Below are 12,640 nucleotides of genomic sequence, written 5' to 3' on the forward strand. Positions count from 1 at the left end.
AAATTCTAAAGGAAGTAATTAATAGTAATACTATAAAACCAGGGGAGTCTAACACCTGACATACATTGGTGGACAGATCATTCAAAAGGATAATAAACAAGGAAAAAGTGGTATGGAATGACACACTGGACCAGATGGATTTAACACATATATTCTACCTCAGCAAAGGTCATCACTCCTAAATGCTCTAATCCGCATCAATATCCTCTTTTCTCACCATAGTCTCTTACCTATCTTCCCAAGTTCTTTCTTCAAATGAATCAAAGAAGAAATCCAAAAGTACATGGAAAAAAAGTGAAAATGAAAACACGACATTACAAAACCTTTGGGATGCAGCAAAAGCTTTTCTAAGAAGGAAGTTGATAGAAATTCAGACCTAACTCAAGAAGAAAAAAAATCTCAAATAAACCACATAACACTAAACATAAATGAGGTAGGGGAGCCTGGGTGGCTCAGTCGGTTAAACATCTGACTTCAGTTCAGGTCCTAATCTCATGATTCATGCGTTGAAGACCCACATTGGGCTCTATGCTGACAGCTCAGAGCCTGGAGCCTGCTTCATATTCTGTGTATCCTTCTCTCCCTGTTCTTCCTCTGCTTGTGCTCTGTCTCTGTCTCTCAAAAATGATTCAACATTTAAAAAATTAAAAAAAAAAATGAGTTAGAAAAGAACAGCAAACAAAATCCCAAACCAGCAGAAGGAAGGAAATTATAAAGATTAAAACATAAATAAATGACATGGAAACTAAAAAAAAAAAAGAAAACAGGAGACATGAATAAATATTTTTCCAAAGAAAATATCAGATGGCCAACAGACATATGAAAAGATGGTCAACATCATTCATCATCATGAGAATACAAATCAAAACTACAATGAGTACCACTACACACATACCAGAATGGCCAAAATGAACAACACATGAAACAACAGATGTTGGTGAGGATGTGGAGAAAGGGTAACCCTCTTGCACTGTTAGTGGGAATGAAAACTTGTACAGCCACTCTGTAAAACAGTATGAAGTTTCCTCAAAAAGTCAAAAATAGAATTACCCTATGACCCAGCCATTGCACAACTAGGTATTTACCCAGAGAATACAAAAATACTGATTTGAAGGGTCACATGCACTGTGATGTTTATAGCAGCATTATCAATAACCAAATTATGGAAAGAGCCCAGTGTCCATCGACTGATGAATGAACAAAAAAAGTAGTACATATATACAGTGGAATATTACACAGACATAAAAAATAATAAGTATTGCCATTTGCAAAACATGGATGGAGCTAGATTGTATTATAAATGAAATAAATCAGTCAGAGCAAGACAAATACCATATTATTTCACTCATATGTCAAATTTAAGAAAGAAAACAAGTGAACATAGGGGAAGTATAAAAGAAAAGAGAGGGAAGCAAACCATAAGCGTCTCTTAACTATTGATAACAAACTGAGGGTCAATGGAGGGAAGGTGGGCAGGGAATGGGCTAAATGAATGATGTATATTAAGGAGGGTACCTGTTGTGTTGAGCACTGGGTGTTGTTATATGTAAGTGCTGAATCACTAAATTCTACTCCTGAAACCAATATTACATTGTATGTTAAGTAACTTGAATTTAAATAAAAACTTGACAAAGTAGAAAAGTAGATAAGTTTAATCACAACAACAAAAAAATAAATAAAATGACGTCATGGGACTTCATCAAAATAAAAAGCTTCTGCCTAGCAAAGGAAAGAATCAATGTTACTAAAAAGCAGCTTATGGAATTGGAGAAGATATTTGCAAATCCATATCCAATAAAGATTAGTATACAAATTATAAAAAGAACTCCTACAATTCAACACCAAAAAAACCAAATAATCTATTTTAAATGGACAGAAGACCTGATTAGATTTCCTCAAAGATGACATACATATGACCAACAAACAAATGAAAAGATGGTCAATGTCACTTGTCCATAGGGAAATGCAAATAAAAACTACAATGAGATATCACCTCACACCTGTCAGAATAACTAAAATAACTATCACAAGAAACAAGTGTTGGTGAGGATATGGGCAAGAAGGAACCCTTTTGCATTGTTGGTGGGAATGAAAACTAGTACAGCCCCTGTGGAAAACAGCATGCAGTTTCCTCAAAATAATTAAAATATAACTACCCTACAATTCAGTAATTGTAGTAATGGTATTTACCTCAAATTATAAAAGCCATAATTGCAAGGGATTCATGCATCACTATGTTTATAGCAGAATTATTTACTATAGCCAAATTATGGAATTAGCCCAATTGTCCATTGACAGATGAATGATATGGATGGAGCTATAAAGTAGAAAGTATGACGCTAAGCGAAGTAAATCAGAAACACAAATGCCATATGATCTCACTCACATATGAATTGAGAAAGAAAAAAATGTGTAAAGGAAAATGGAGAGAGAGAGAGAGAGAGAGAGAGAGAGAGAAGGAAGAAACAGACTCTTAGCTGTAGAGAACAAATTGATGGCTACCAGAAGGAGAAGGATGGAGAGATGGGTGAAATAGGTGATGGAGATTAAGGAGTACACTTGTGATGAGCACTGGGTGATGTATGGCAGTGTGGAACCACTATATTGTACACCTGAACCGAATATAATAACACTATATGTTAACTGTATCAAAATTATAATTTTATTCTTAAAAAGTGAATTGGTCCAACTTTTTGAGGAGCCTCCATACTGTTTTCTAGAGTAAGTGCATTAGTTTGCATTCACACCAGCAGTGTAAGAGGGTTCCTTTCTCTGCATCCTCATGAACACCTGCTATTTCCTGTGTTGTTAATTTTAGCCATAATGACAGTTATGAGGTGATATATCATTGTAGTTTAATTTGTGTTTCCCTGATTATGAGTGATGTTGAGCATCTTTTCATGTGTCTGTTAGCATTCTGAATGTCTTCTTTGGGAAAATGTCTATTCAAGTCTTCTGCCCATTTTTAAATTGGATTATTTATTTTTTGGGTGTTGAGTTTATATGAGCTATATATATATAGATATATACATATGTATATATATGTATACACATATATACATATATATATACACATGTATATATATGTATACACATATATACATATATATATACATATATATATATCATACTAACTCTTTATGAGATATACAGTTTGCAAATATCTTCTCCCATTCTGTAGCTTGCCTTTTAGTTTGATTGCTTCCTTTGCTGTGCAGAAGATTTATATCTTGATGATGTCCTAATAGTTTGTATTTACTTTTGTTTCCCTTGCCTCAGTAGCCATATCTAGTAAGAAGTTGTAGGACTGATGGCAAAGAGCTTATTGCCTGTTTCCTCCTCTAAGATTTTGATGGCTTCTTGTCTCACATTTAGGTCTTTCGTCCATTTTAAATTTATTTTTGCATATGGCAAAAAAAGTTGTCTAGTTTCATTCTTCTGCATGTTGCTGTCGAGGTTTCCCAACACCATTTGTTGAAGAGACTTTTTTTTCTACTGGATATTCTTTCCTGCTTTGTTGAAGATTACTTGACCATATGGTTGTAGGTACATTTCTGGTTTTTCTATTATGTTCCATTGATCTATTTATGCCAGCCTTATGGGTCTTCCCTTGTAAGTTAAGGACTTGTTTTATCTTGCTGCTTTTAGGATTTTTTATCTATTGCTATATTTTGCAAATTAGCTACAATATATATTGACTGCCTGCTTTTGTTGATTTTGATGGGGGTTCTCTGTGCTTCTTTGACTTGGATGTCTGTTTCCTTTTCCAGATTAGGGAATTTTTCAGCTATTATTTCCTCAAATACATATTTGCAATATTTTATCTCTCTTCTTCTTCTGTAACTGCTGATACAAGTGTTATTACATTTGATGGAGTCACTGAGTTCCCAAAGGCTACTCTCATGATCCATAATTCTTTCTGTCGGTAATTCAGCTTTATTATGTTCCATAATTTTATCTTCTATATCACATATTTATTCCTCTGATTCTTCTATCCTTGTGGTCATTACATCCCGTCTGTCTCAAATCTCTGTCACTGCCATTTCTGCCTCACTTATTTTAACGATTTTATCTCTGTAGTAAGGGTCTCCTTCCTTCTCCCAAGCCCAGCGAATATCCTTATGATTATTATTTTAAATTCTCCATGAGGCATATTACTTATATATGTTTCCATTGGATCTCTGGCCATGACCTTTTCTTGTTCTTTCTTTTGAGATCAGTTCCTCCTTTTTGGCATTTTGTCTAGGTCTCTCTCTTGTGTGTTCAAAAAGCCTGTTGTGTTTCCTGTTCCTGAGAGTAATAGCTTTATGAAGAAAACGTTGTATACTGCCCATGGCCTAGCATTTCAGGGAGTGTCGTCTCTTGTGTGTGTGGCATGCATTCTCCTGCTATGTTTTGGCTGCTCTATCCTTCAAGGCCACTCATCTGCAGAGGTTCTCCTTGGCTGTAGTGGTAAATGTTTGTATCCAGACCAGAGTGTGGTGAGTTTATCTAGTTTGCTCTGTTCTGCTTGTTAAAAGAGACCTGATTCTACTTCCACTAGTACTGAAGACTTGAAGAATTGTGTGTTTTGGAGATGTGGTGCATTTAAGGGTTTGTGCTGGTGTTTTGGGGAAGAAACTTGCTGTGCTGGTCCTTTGGCACACCTGCCAGAGAAAAGCAGTACATAGCAGAATGCACAGGGCTAGAGTTGGTGTACACAGATCAGGCAGCCAGTGTCTGTGCTGTTCTGTTTACTGAAGTTGGCTTATGCTGGGGAGAAGGGGGGGGGGAATAGTACCAGCCAGCTCCTTTGTCCCTGAAGAGTGGAGTCTGTCTTTTCTGCTCCCAGGGAAACAGTCCCTGAAGAGTGAATAATTTTCCCTTATTCAACCTAGGTGCTTTTCAGATGGATGTTTTCACACTGTCTGTATTCAAGTTGCTTGCCTGCCTGGAGTAACACTGTGCACCTTGCGTTCTATCCTAGCCAAACCTGATGACTTTTAGTGTTTGTTGTTGTTGTTTCTTTTTTGTTTTTTTCTTTCAGTTTCTTTGTTTGTTTTAATTTTTTATTGATTTAAATCTAGGTTAGTTAACTTATAGTGAAATAATGGTTTAGGAGTTGAATTTAGTGGTTCATCACTTACATATGATACCTAATGCAAAGGTAACAAACAAGTGCCATCCTTAATGCCCATTACTTATTTAGCCCATCCCCCCACCCACATCCCTTCCAACAACACTGTTTGCTCTCTGTATTTAACAGTCTTTTATGGCTTGCCTTCCCCTCTGTCTTCACCTTATTTTTCCTTCCTTTCCCTTTTGTTCATCTGTTTTGTTTCTTAAATTCCACATATGATGGGGCGCCTGGGTGGCGCAGTCGGTTAAGCGTCCGACTTCAGCCAGGTCACGATCTCGCGGTCCGTGAGTTTGAGCCCCGCGTCAGGCTCTGGGCTGATGGCTCGGAGCCTGGAGCCTGTTTCCGATTCTGTGTCTCCCTCTCTCTCTGCCCCTCCCCCGTTCATGCTCTGTCTCTCTCTGTCCCAAAAATAAAAATAAAAAACGTTGAAAAAAAAAAATTAAAAAAAAAAAAATTCCACATATGAGTGAAATCATATGATATTTGTCTTTCTCTGACTTATTCTGCTTAGCATAGTACACTCTAGTTCCATCCACACTGGCACAAATGGCAAGATTTCATTATTTTTGATCACCCAGTAATGTTCCATTATAGATATAGATATAGATATAGATATAGATATAGATATAGATATATAGATATCACATTTTCTTTATCCATTCATCAGTCTTTGGGTCTATGGAAATTTGGGCTCTTTCCATAACTTGGTTATTGTTGATAGTGCTTCTATAAACATTGAGGTACTTGTGCCCCTTCAAATCAGCATTTTTATATCCTTTGGATAAATACATAGTAGTGCAATTGTTGGGTCATAGGGTGGCTCTATTTTTAATTTTTTGAGGAAACTCCATCCTGTTTTCTGAGTGGCTTCACCAGTTTTCATTCCCACCAATAGTGCAAAAGTGTTCCCCTTTCTCCACCTCCTTGCCAACATCTTTTGTTTCCTGTGTTAATTTTAGCCATTCTGACAGGTGTGAGATAGTATCTCATTGTGGTTTTGATCCATTTTTCCCTTATGATGAACATCTTTTCATGTGTCTCTTAGGCACATAAGCATTTTGATGACATACAATAAAGAAAAATTTGAACTCTGAGAGTATAATTAAATGCATTTCTAATTTTTATAACAAATTTTTGACTTTTTGTATACTGTGTAGTCTTAACATTATTTGTACCTGTATCTTCTTAATAAAATATTAATACATATCATTATATGCCAAAAATATTTCACACTAATAATGTTGCCCAACATTTAATTCACTTTAGAAAAATGCAATTTGAGGTAACATGATGGCATAGTAAAAGGACCCTAGGCTTGTCTTATCCATGGAACATAACTAGATGACTATCAAATCATTCTGAATATTCAAGAAATAGATCTGAGGACTGACAGAACAAATGCCACAACTAGAGGGAGAGAAGAGGCCACATCGTGGAAGGTAGGAAGTGCATAAAGTTTGGGTGGTCTTGGCTGGGATAGAACCCTGTGGGTACTGCCTTGTTCCTGGAAAGAAGGCAAAGAAGCAACCCAGAGGCAGACAGTGCTAACTGAAGAATGCCTAAAGCTCACAGGGGAAATTGTTCCTTCTTCTTGGAATGCATCTTTGAGAGGTATCCTTCACAAAATGCCTCTCCTAAAACAGAAGAGCCAGTGGGCAGCATTTCCCTCCCCAACCCCTGGGCATACCCATAGAGTCACCTATTAAGGGCAGCTAGCCCAGACACTGGCTGCCTTGCCTGCTTGCTCCAAGTCCCATAAATGTGCACTCTTACACAACTGCCTTTTTGAGTCAAAAGTAAATCACTTCCAGTATAGTGAGACCTTCCCCCAGAAGACTAGTGCAGGTGCCCACCACAGCAAAACCTTAAATTTTGGGGTTTTAAAAGCCAGCAAGCTTGAATGGGATAGAGACCAAAGTGCACTGCACAGCTCCTGGTAGGCAAACAACCTGGAGACAGCATGAAAACAGTGATTTTAAAGATGCCTGAGACTCACTGGGAGAGATAATTCACTCTTCTGCGAGTGATTTCTTGAGAGCCACAAGTATAGAGACCCATCTGTGGGGTCAAAGGAGTTGGCTGGCACCATTTCTGTCCCCCACCCTTCAACATAAACCAGCTTCAGTAAACAGCACAATACCAGCACTCATTGCCTAATCTGGTTACACAAAGTCCCATACCCTTGTGCTCTGCTTATATTGCCTTTCTTTGGCAAAGGTGTGCAAGTCCCAGCACAGTGGGTCCCTTCCCCCAGAAGACCAACAGAAACCTTTTCACACACCACATTTCCCAACAATAAAGTTTTTAAAAGACTTCTGTTCTAGTGGAAGTAGCATCAGCTATCATTTAGAAAGCAGAACAGGGCACACCTAAACTACCCACACTCTGGCTAAGGTCCAAACCCTGCCCACTGCAGGCAAGGAGAACCTCTCCCGATAACTGGCCTGAAGGATAAAGCAGTCAAAACACAGCACAAAGCAACACCAGAAATACCCTCTGAAGTGCCAGGCCCTGGACACTATATGACCCCTTCTTCATAAAGCCATTATTCTCAGAAGCAGAAAATGTAACAGACCTCTCTAACAAAGAGAAGACAGAGACTTATACAAAATTCCAAGATGGAGGAATTCATTCCAAAAGAAAGAGTAAGAAAAGGTCACAGATCTAATAGAAACAGATAAAAGCATTTGATAAAATATGCTTGATGCAAAATTTAAAGCAACAATCATATGAATACACAATGAGCTTGAAAAAAAGAATGGAAGATGTTAAGGAGGTCCTTACTGCAGAGGCAAAGGAGTTATAAAACAGGCAGAAATAAAAAATGCAATAACTGAGATTCAAAATGAACCTGATATAATGAACATTAGAAGAATCAGAGGAATGAATAAGTGATATGGAAAATAGAATTATGGAAAATAATGAAGCAGAACAAAGAGAAAAAAGAAAAAATTTGGATCATGAGTGTAGTTTTCAGGAACTCAGGAATGCCATCAAACATAACACTCATATCATAGGAGACCCAGAAGAAGAGAGAGTAAAGGAGGCAGAAAGTTTATTTGAGGAAATAATACCTGAAATTTTCACTAATCTGGGGAAGGAAACAGACATCCAAATCCAGGAAGCACAGAGAACTGTCATCAAAATCAACAAAAGCAGGCCAATACCAAGACATATTCTAGTTAAATTTGCAAAATATAATGATAAAGAAAAATTTACGAAAGGAGAAAGAAAAAAGAAGTCTCTAAATTATACATGAAGTCCAACAAGGTGAGCAACTGATCTCTCCACAGAAATATGGTATGCCAGATGGGACTGGCATGATATATTCAAAGTGATGAATGGGAAAAATCTGCAGCTAAGAGTACTCTATTCAGCAAGGCAGTCATTCAGAATAGAAAGAAAGATAAAGACTTTCCCAGACAAGCGAAAACTAAAGGAGTTCATGACCATTAAACCAGCCCTGCAAGAAATATTAGAGGTGACTCTTTGAGTGGGAAGGAAAGACCAAAAGTGACAAAGACTAGAAAAGAACAGAGATAATCTGAAGAAACACCAACTATACAGGTAATACAATGGCACTAAATTCATACCTATCAATAATTACTCCAAATATAACTGGATGAAATGTTCTAATCAAAAGACATAGGGTATCAGAATGGATTAAAAAAAAAACACAGGACTCATCTATATGCTGCATACAAGACACTCATTTGAGACCTAAAGACACATGCAGATCAAAAGTGAGAGGATAGAGAACCATTTATCATGCTAATGGACATCAAAAGAAAGTGGGAGTAACCATACTTGTATCAGAAAAAACAGATTTTTTTATGTTTATTTATTTTTGAGAGAGAGAGCAATCAGGAGCAGGGAATGGGTAGAGACAAAGGGAGGCAGAGAATCCAAAGCAAGTTTCATGCTGTCAGCACAAAGCCCAACATGGGGCTCAAACCCGCAAACTGTTAGATGATGACCTGAGCTAAAGTAAGACACTCAACTGACTGAGCCACCCAGGTGCCCTAGAAAAAACAGATTTTTAACCAAAGACTGCACCAAAACATGAGGAATGGCACTATGTCATAATTAAAGGGTCTATCCAAAAGAAGATCTAACAAATGTAAATATTTATGTCCTCAACTTGAGAGCACCCAAATATATAAATCAATTAATCACAAACATAAAGAAACTCATTGATAATAAAAAAATAACAGTAGGAAACCTTAACACCCCAATTACAACAATGGACAGACCATGTAAGCAGAAAGTCAACAAGGAAACAATGGCTTTGGATGACACAGTGGACCAGATGGACCTAACATATATATTCAGTACATTTCAACCTAAAGCAGCAGAATACACATTCTTTTCAAGGGCACATGGAACATTCTCCCGAATAGATCACATACTGGGTCACAAATCAGGCCTAAACAAGTACAAAAATATTGAGATCATACCATGCATATTTACCAACCACAACACTATGAAACTTGAATTCAACTGCAGGAAAAATTTGGTAAGACCACCATAACATGGAGGTGATAGAACACCTTACTAAAAATGAATGGGCCAACCAGTAAATCAAACAAGAAATTAACAAATACATGAAAGAAAAATGAAAATTAAAACATGACAGTCCAAAACTACGGGAAGCAGCAAAAGTGGTTGTAAGAGGAAAGTATATAGCAATACAGGTCTACATAAGAAAGCAAAAAAAATCTCAAATAAACAACCTAACCTTATATTTAAGGGAGCTAGAAAAAAGAACAACAGATTAAGGCTAAAGCCAGCAGATAAAGGGAAATAATAAAGATTAGAGCAGGAATAAATTACATAGAAATTAAAAAAAAATAGTAGAACAGGTCAATTAAATCAAGAGCTGGTTCTCTGAAAAATCAATAAAATTGATAACCCCCTAGCCATACTTAGCAAAAAGAAAAGACAAAGGACCCAAATAAGTAAAATCATAAATAAGTGAGGATAAATACCAATACCACAGAAATATAATTATAAGAGAATATTATGAAAAAATATGTGCCAATTAATTGGACAACCTGGAAGAAATGGGTAAATTCCTAGAAACATAAACTACCACAACTGAAACAGGAAAAATAGAAAATTTGAACAGATTGATAACCACCAAAAATACTGAATCAGTAATCAAAAATCTCCCAACAAACAAAAGTTCAGGGCCAGATGGCTTCACGGGGAATTCTACCAAGCATTTTAAGAAGAGTTAATACTTATTGTTCTCAAACTATTCCGTAAAATAGGGAAGGAAAATGTTCAAATTCATTCTATTAGGCCAGCATTACCCTGATTCCAAAACCAGGACAAAGAGTTCTCTAAAAAAGAGAAGAACAGGCCAATATCTCTGAACACGCATGCAAAAATTCTCAACAAAATAGTAACAAATCAAAATTAACAGTACATTAAAAGAATCATTCACCATTATTGAATAGGATTTATTCCTGGACTGCAAGTGTAGTTCAATATTCACAAATCAATGTGATACACCACATTAATAAAATAAAGGATAAGAACCATATGATCCTTTTAATAGCTGTAGAAAAAGTATTTCACAACGTTCAACATCCAGTCATGATAAAACCCTCAAAAAAGCAATGTTAGACAGGACATACCTCAACATCATATAGGCCATATACAAAAAAACCCACAGCTACTATCATCCTCAAAGGGGAAAAAGAGAGCTTTTCCTCTACTGAGGAACAAGACAGGGATGTCCAGTCTCATCACTATTATCTAACATAACACCGGAAGTCCTAGCCTCAGCAATCAGACAACACAAAGAAATAAAAGGCATTCAAACCAGCAAAGAAGTCAAACTTTCATTATTTGCAGATGACTGACACTCTATAGAGAAAACCAAAAAGTTTCCACCATAAAATTGCTAGAACAGATACATGTATTCCCTGAAGTTTCAGGGTCCAAAATCAATGTAAAGAAATCTGTTGCATTTCTGTACACCAATAATGAAGCAACATAAAGAGAAATCAAAGAATCAATCCCATTTACAACTTCTCCTAAAACCATGAGATACCTAGGAATAAAGTAGGAAATGAGATACCTGACTGACTTATTTCGCTTAGCATTATACACTCTACTTCCATTCACGTGTTGCAAATGGCAAGATTTCATTATTTTTGACTGACAAGTAGTATTCCATTGTGTACATATACCACTTATTCTTTATCCATTCATCAGTCAATGAACATTGGGCTCTTCTTGCTATTGTTAATAGCACTGCTATAAGCCTTGGAGTGCATGTGCCCCTTCAAATAAGCATTTTTGTATCTTTGGATAAATACCCAGTGGTGCAATTGCTGGGTCATGGGGTAGTTCATTTTTAATTTTTTGAGGAACCTCCACACTGTTTTCCACAGTGCATGCACCAGTTTGCATTCTGACCAACAGTGCAAAAGGGTTCCCCTTTCTCCACATCCTTGACAACATCTGTTGTTTCCTGAGTTGTTAATTTTAGCCATTTAAAAAAAATTTAATGTTTATTTTTGAGAAAGATACAGAGAGAAACAGAGTGCAAGTGGGGGAAGGGAAGAGAGAGGGAGACAAAGAATGTTACACAGGCTTCAGGCTCAAAACTATCAGGAAAGAGCCCCACAAGGGGCTTGAACTCACAACCTGCGAGAATATGACCTGAGCCAAAGTTGGACGCTTAACCGACTGAGCCACCCAGGTACCCTAATTTTAGCAAATCTGACAGATGTGAGGTAGTATCTCATTGTGGTTTTGATCTGTATTTCCCTTATGATGAGTGATGTTGAACATCTTTCCATTTGTCTGTTAGCCGCATAAGTATTTTGATGACATACAGGAGGGAAAAAAATTGAACTCTGAGAGTATAATTAAATGCATTTATAATTTTGAATACTAGGAAAATTAGTGACTTTGTTATGCTATGTACTCTTAACACTATTGGGACTTCATACTGTTTTTTGTTTTTATTTCCCTTGCCTCCAGAGACATGTCTAGTAAGAAGTTGCTATGGTTGAGGCCAAAGAGATTGTTGTGCTTTCTCCCCTAGGATGTTGATGGTTTCCTGTTTCACATTTAGGTCTTTTCATCCATTTTGAATTTCTTTTTCTGAATGGTGAAAGGAAGTAGTCTAGTTTCATTCTGTATGTCCCTATGCAGTTTTCTGAGCACCATTTGTTCAAGTGACTGTCTTTTTTTCCATTAGATATTCTTTCCTGCTTTGTTGAGGATTAGTTGACTATACATTTGTGAGTCCATTTCTGGGTTCTCTATTCTGTTCCATTGATCTATGTGTCTGTTTTTGTTCTAGTACCATACTGTCTTGATGATTACAGCTTTGTAATAAAGCTTAAAGTCCAGAATTGTGATGGCTCCAGCATTGATTTTCATTTTCAACATCACTTTGACTATTCAGGGTCTTTTCTGGTTCCATACAAATTTTAGAATTGTTTCTTCTAGCTCTCTGGAGAATGCTGGTGCTGTTTTAATATGGATTGCATTGAATGT

This window comes from Panthera pardus, unplaced genomic scaffold (genome assembly GCF_024362965.1).
Source record: "Panthera pardus isolate Hobbes unplaced genomic scaffold, ASM2436296v1 HiC_scaffold_27, whole genome shotgun sequence".
In the NCBI taxonomy this organism is placed as follows: domain Eukaryota; kingdom Metazoa; phylum Chordata; class Mammalia; order Carnivora; family Felidae; genus Panthera; species Panthera pardus.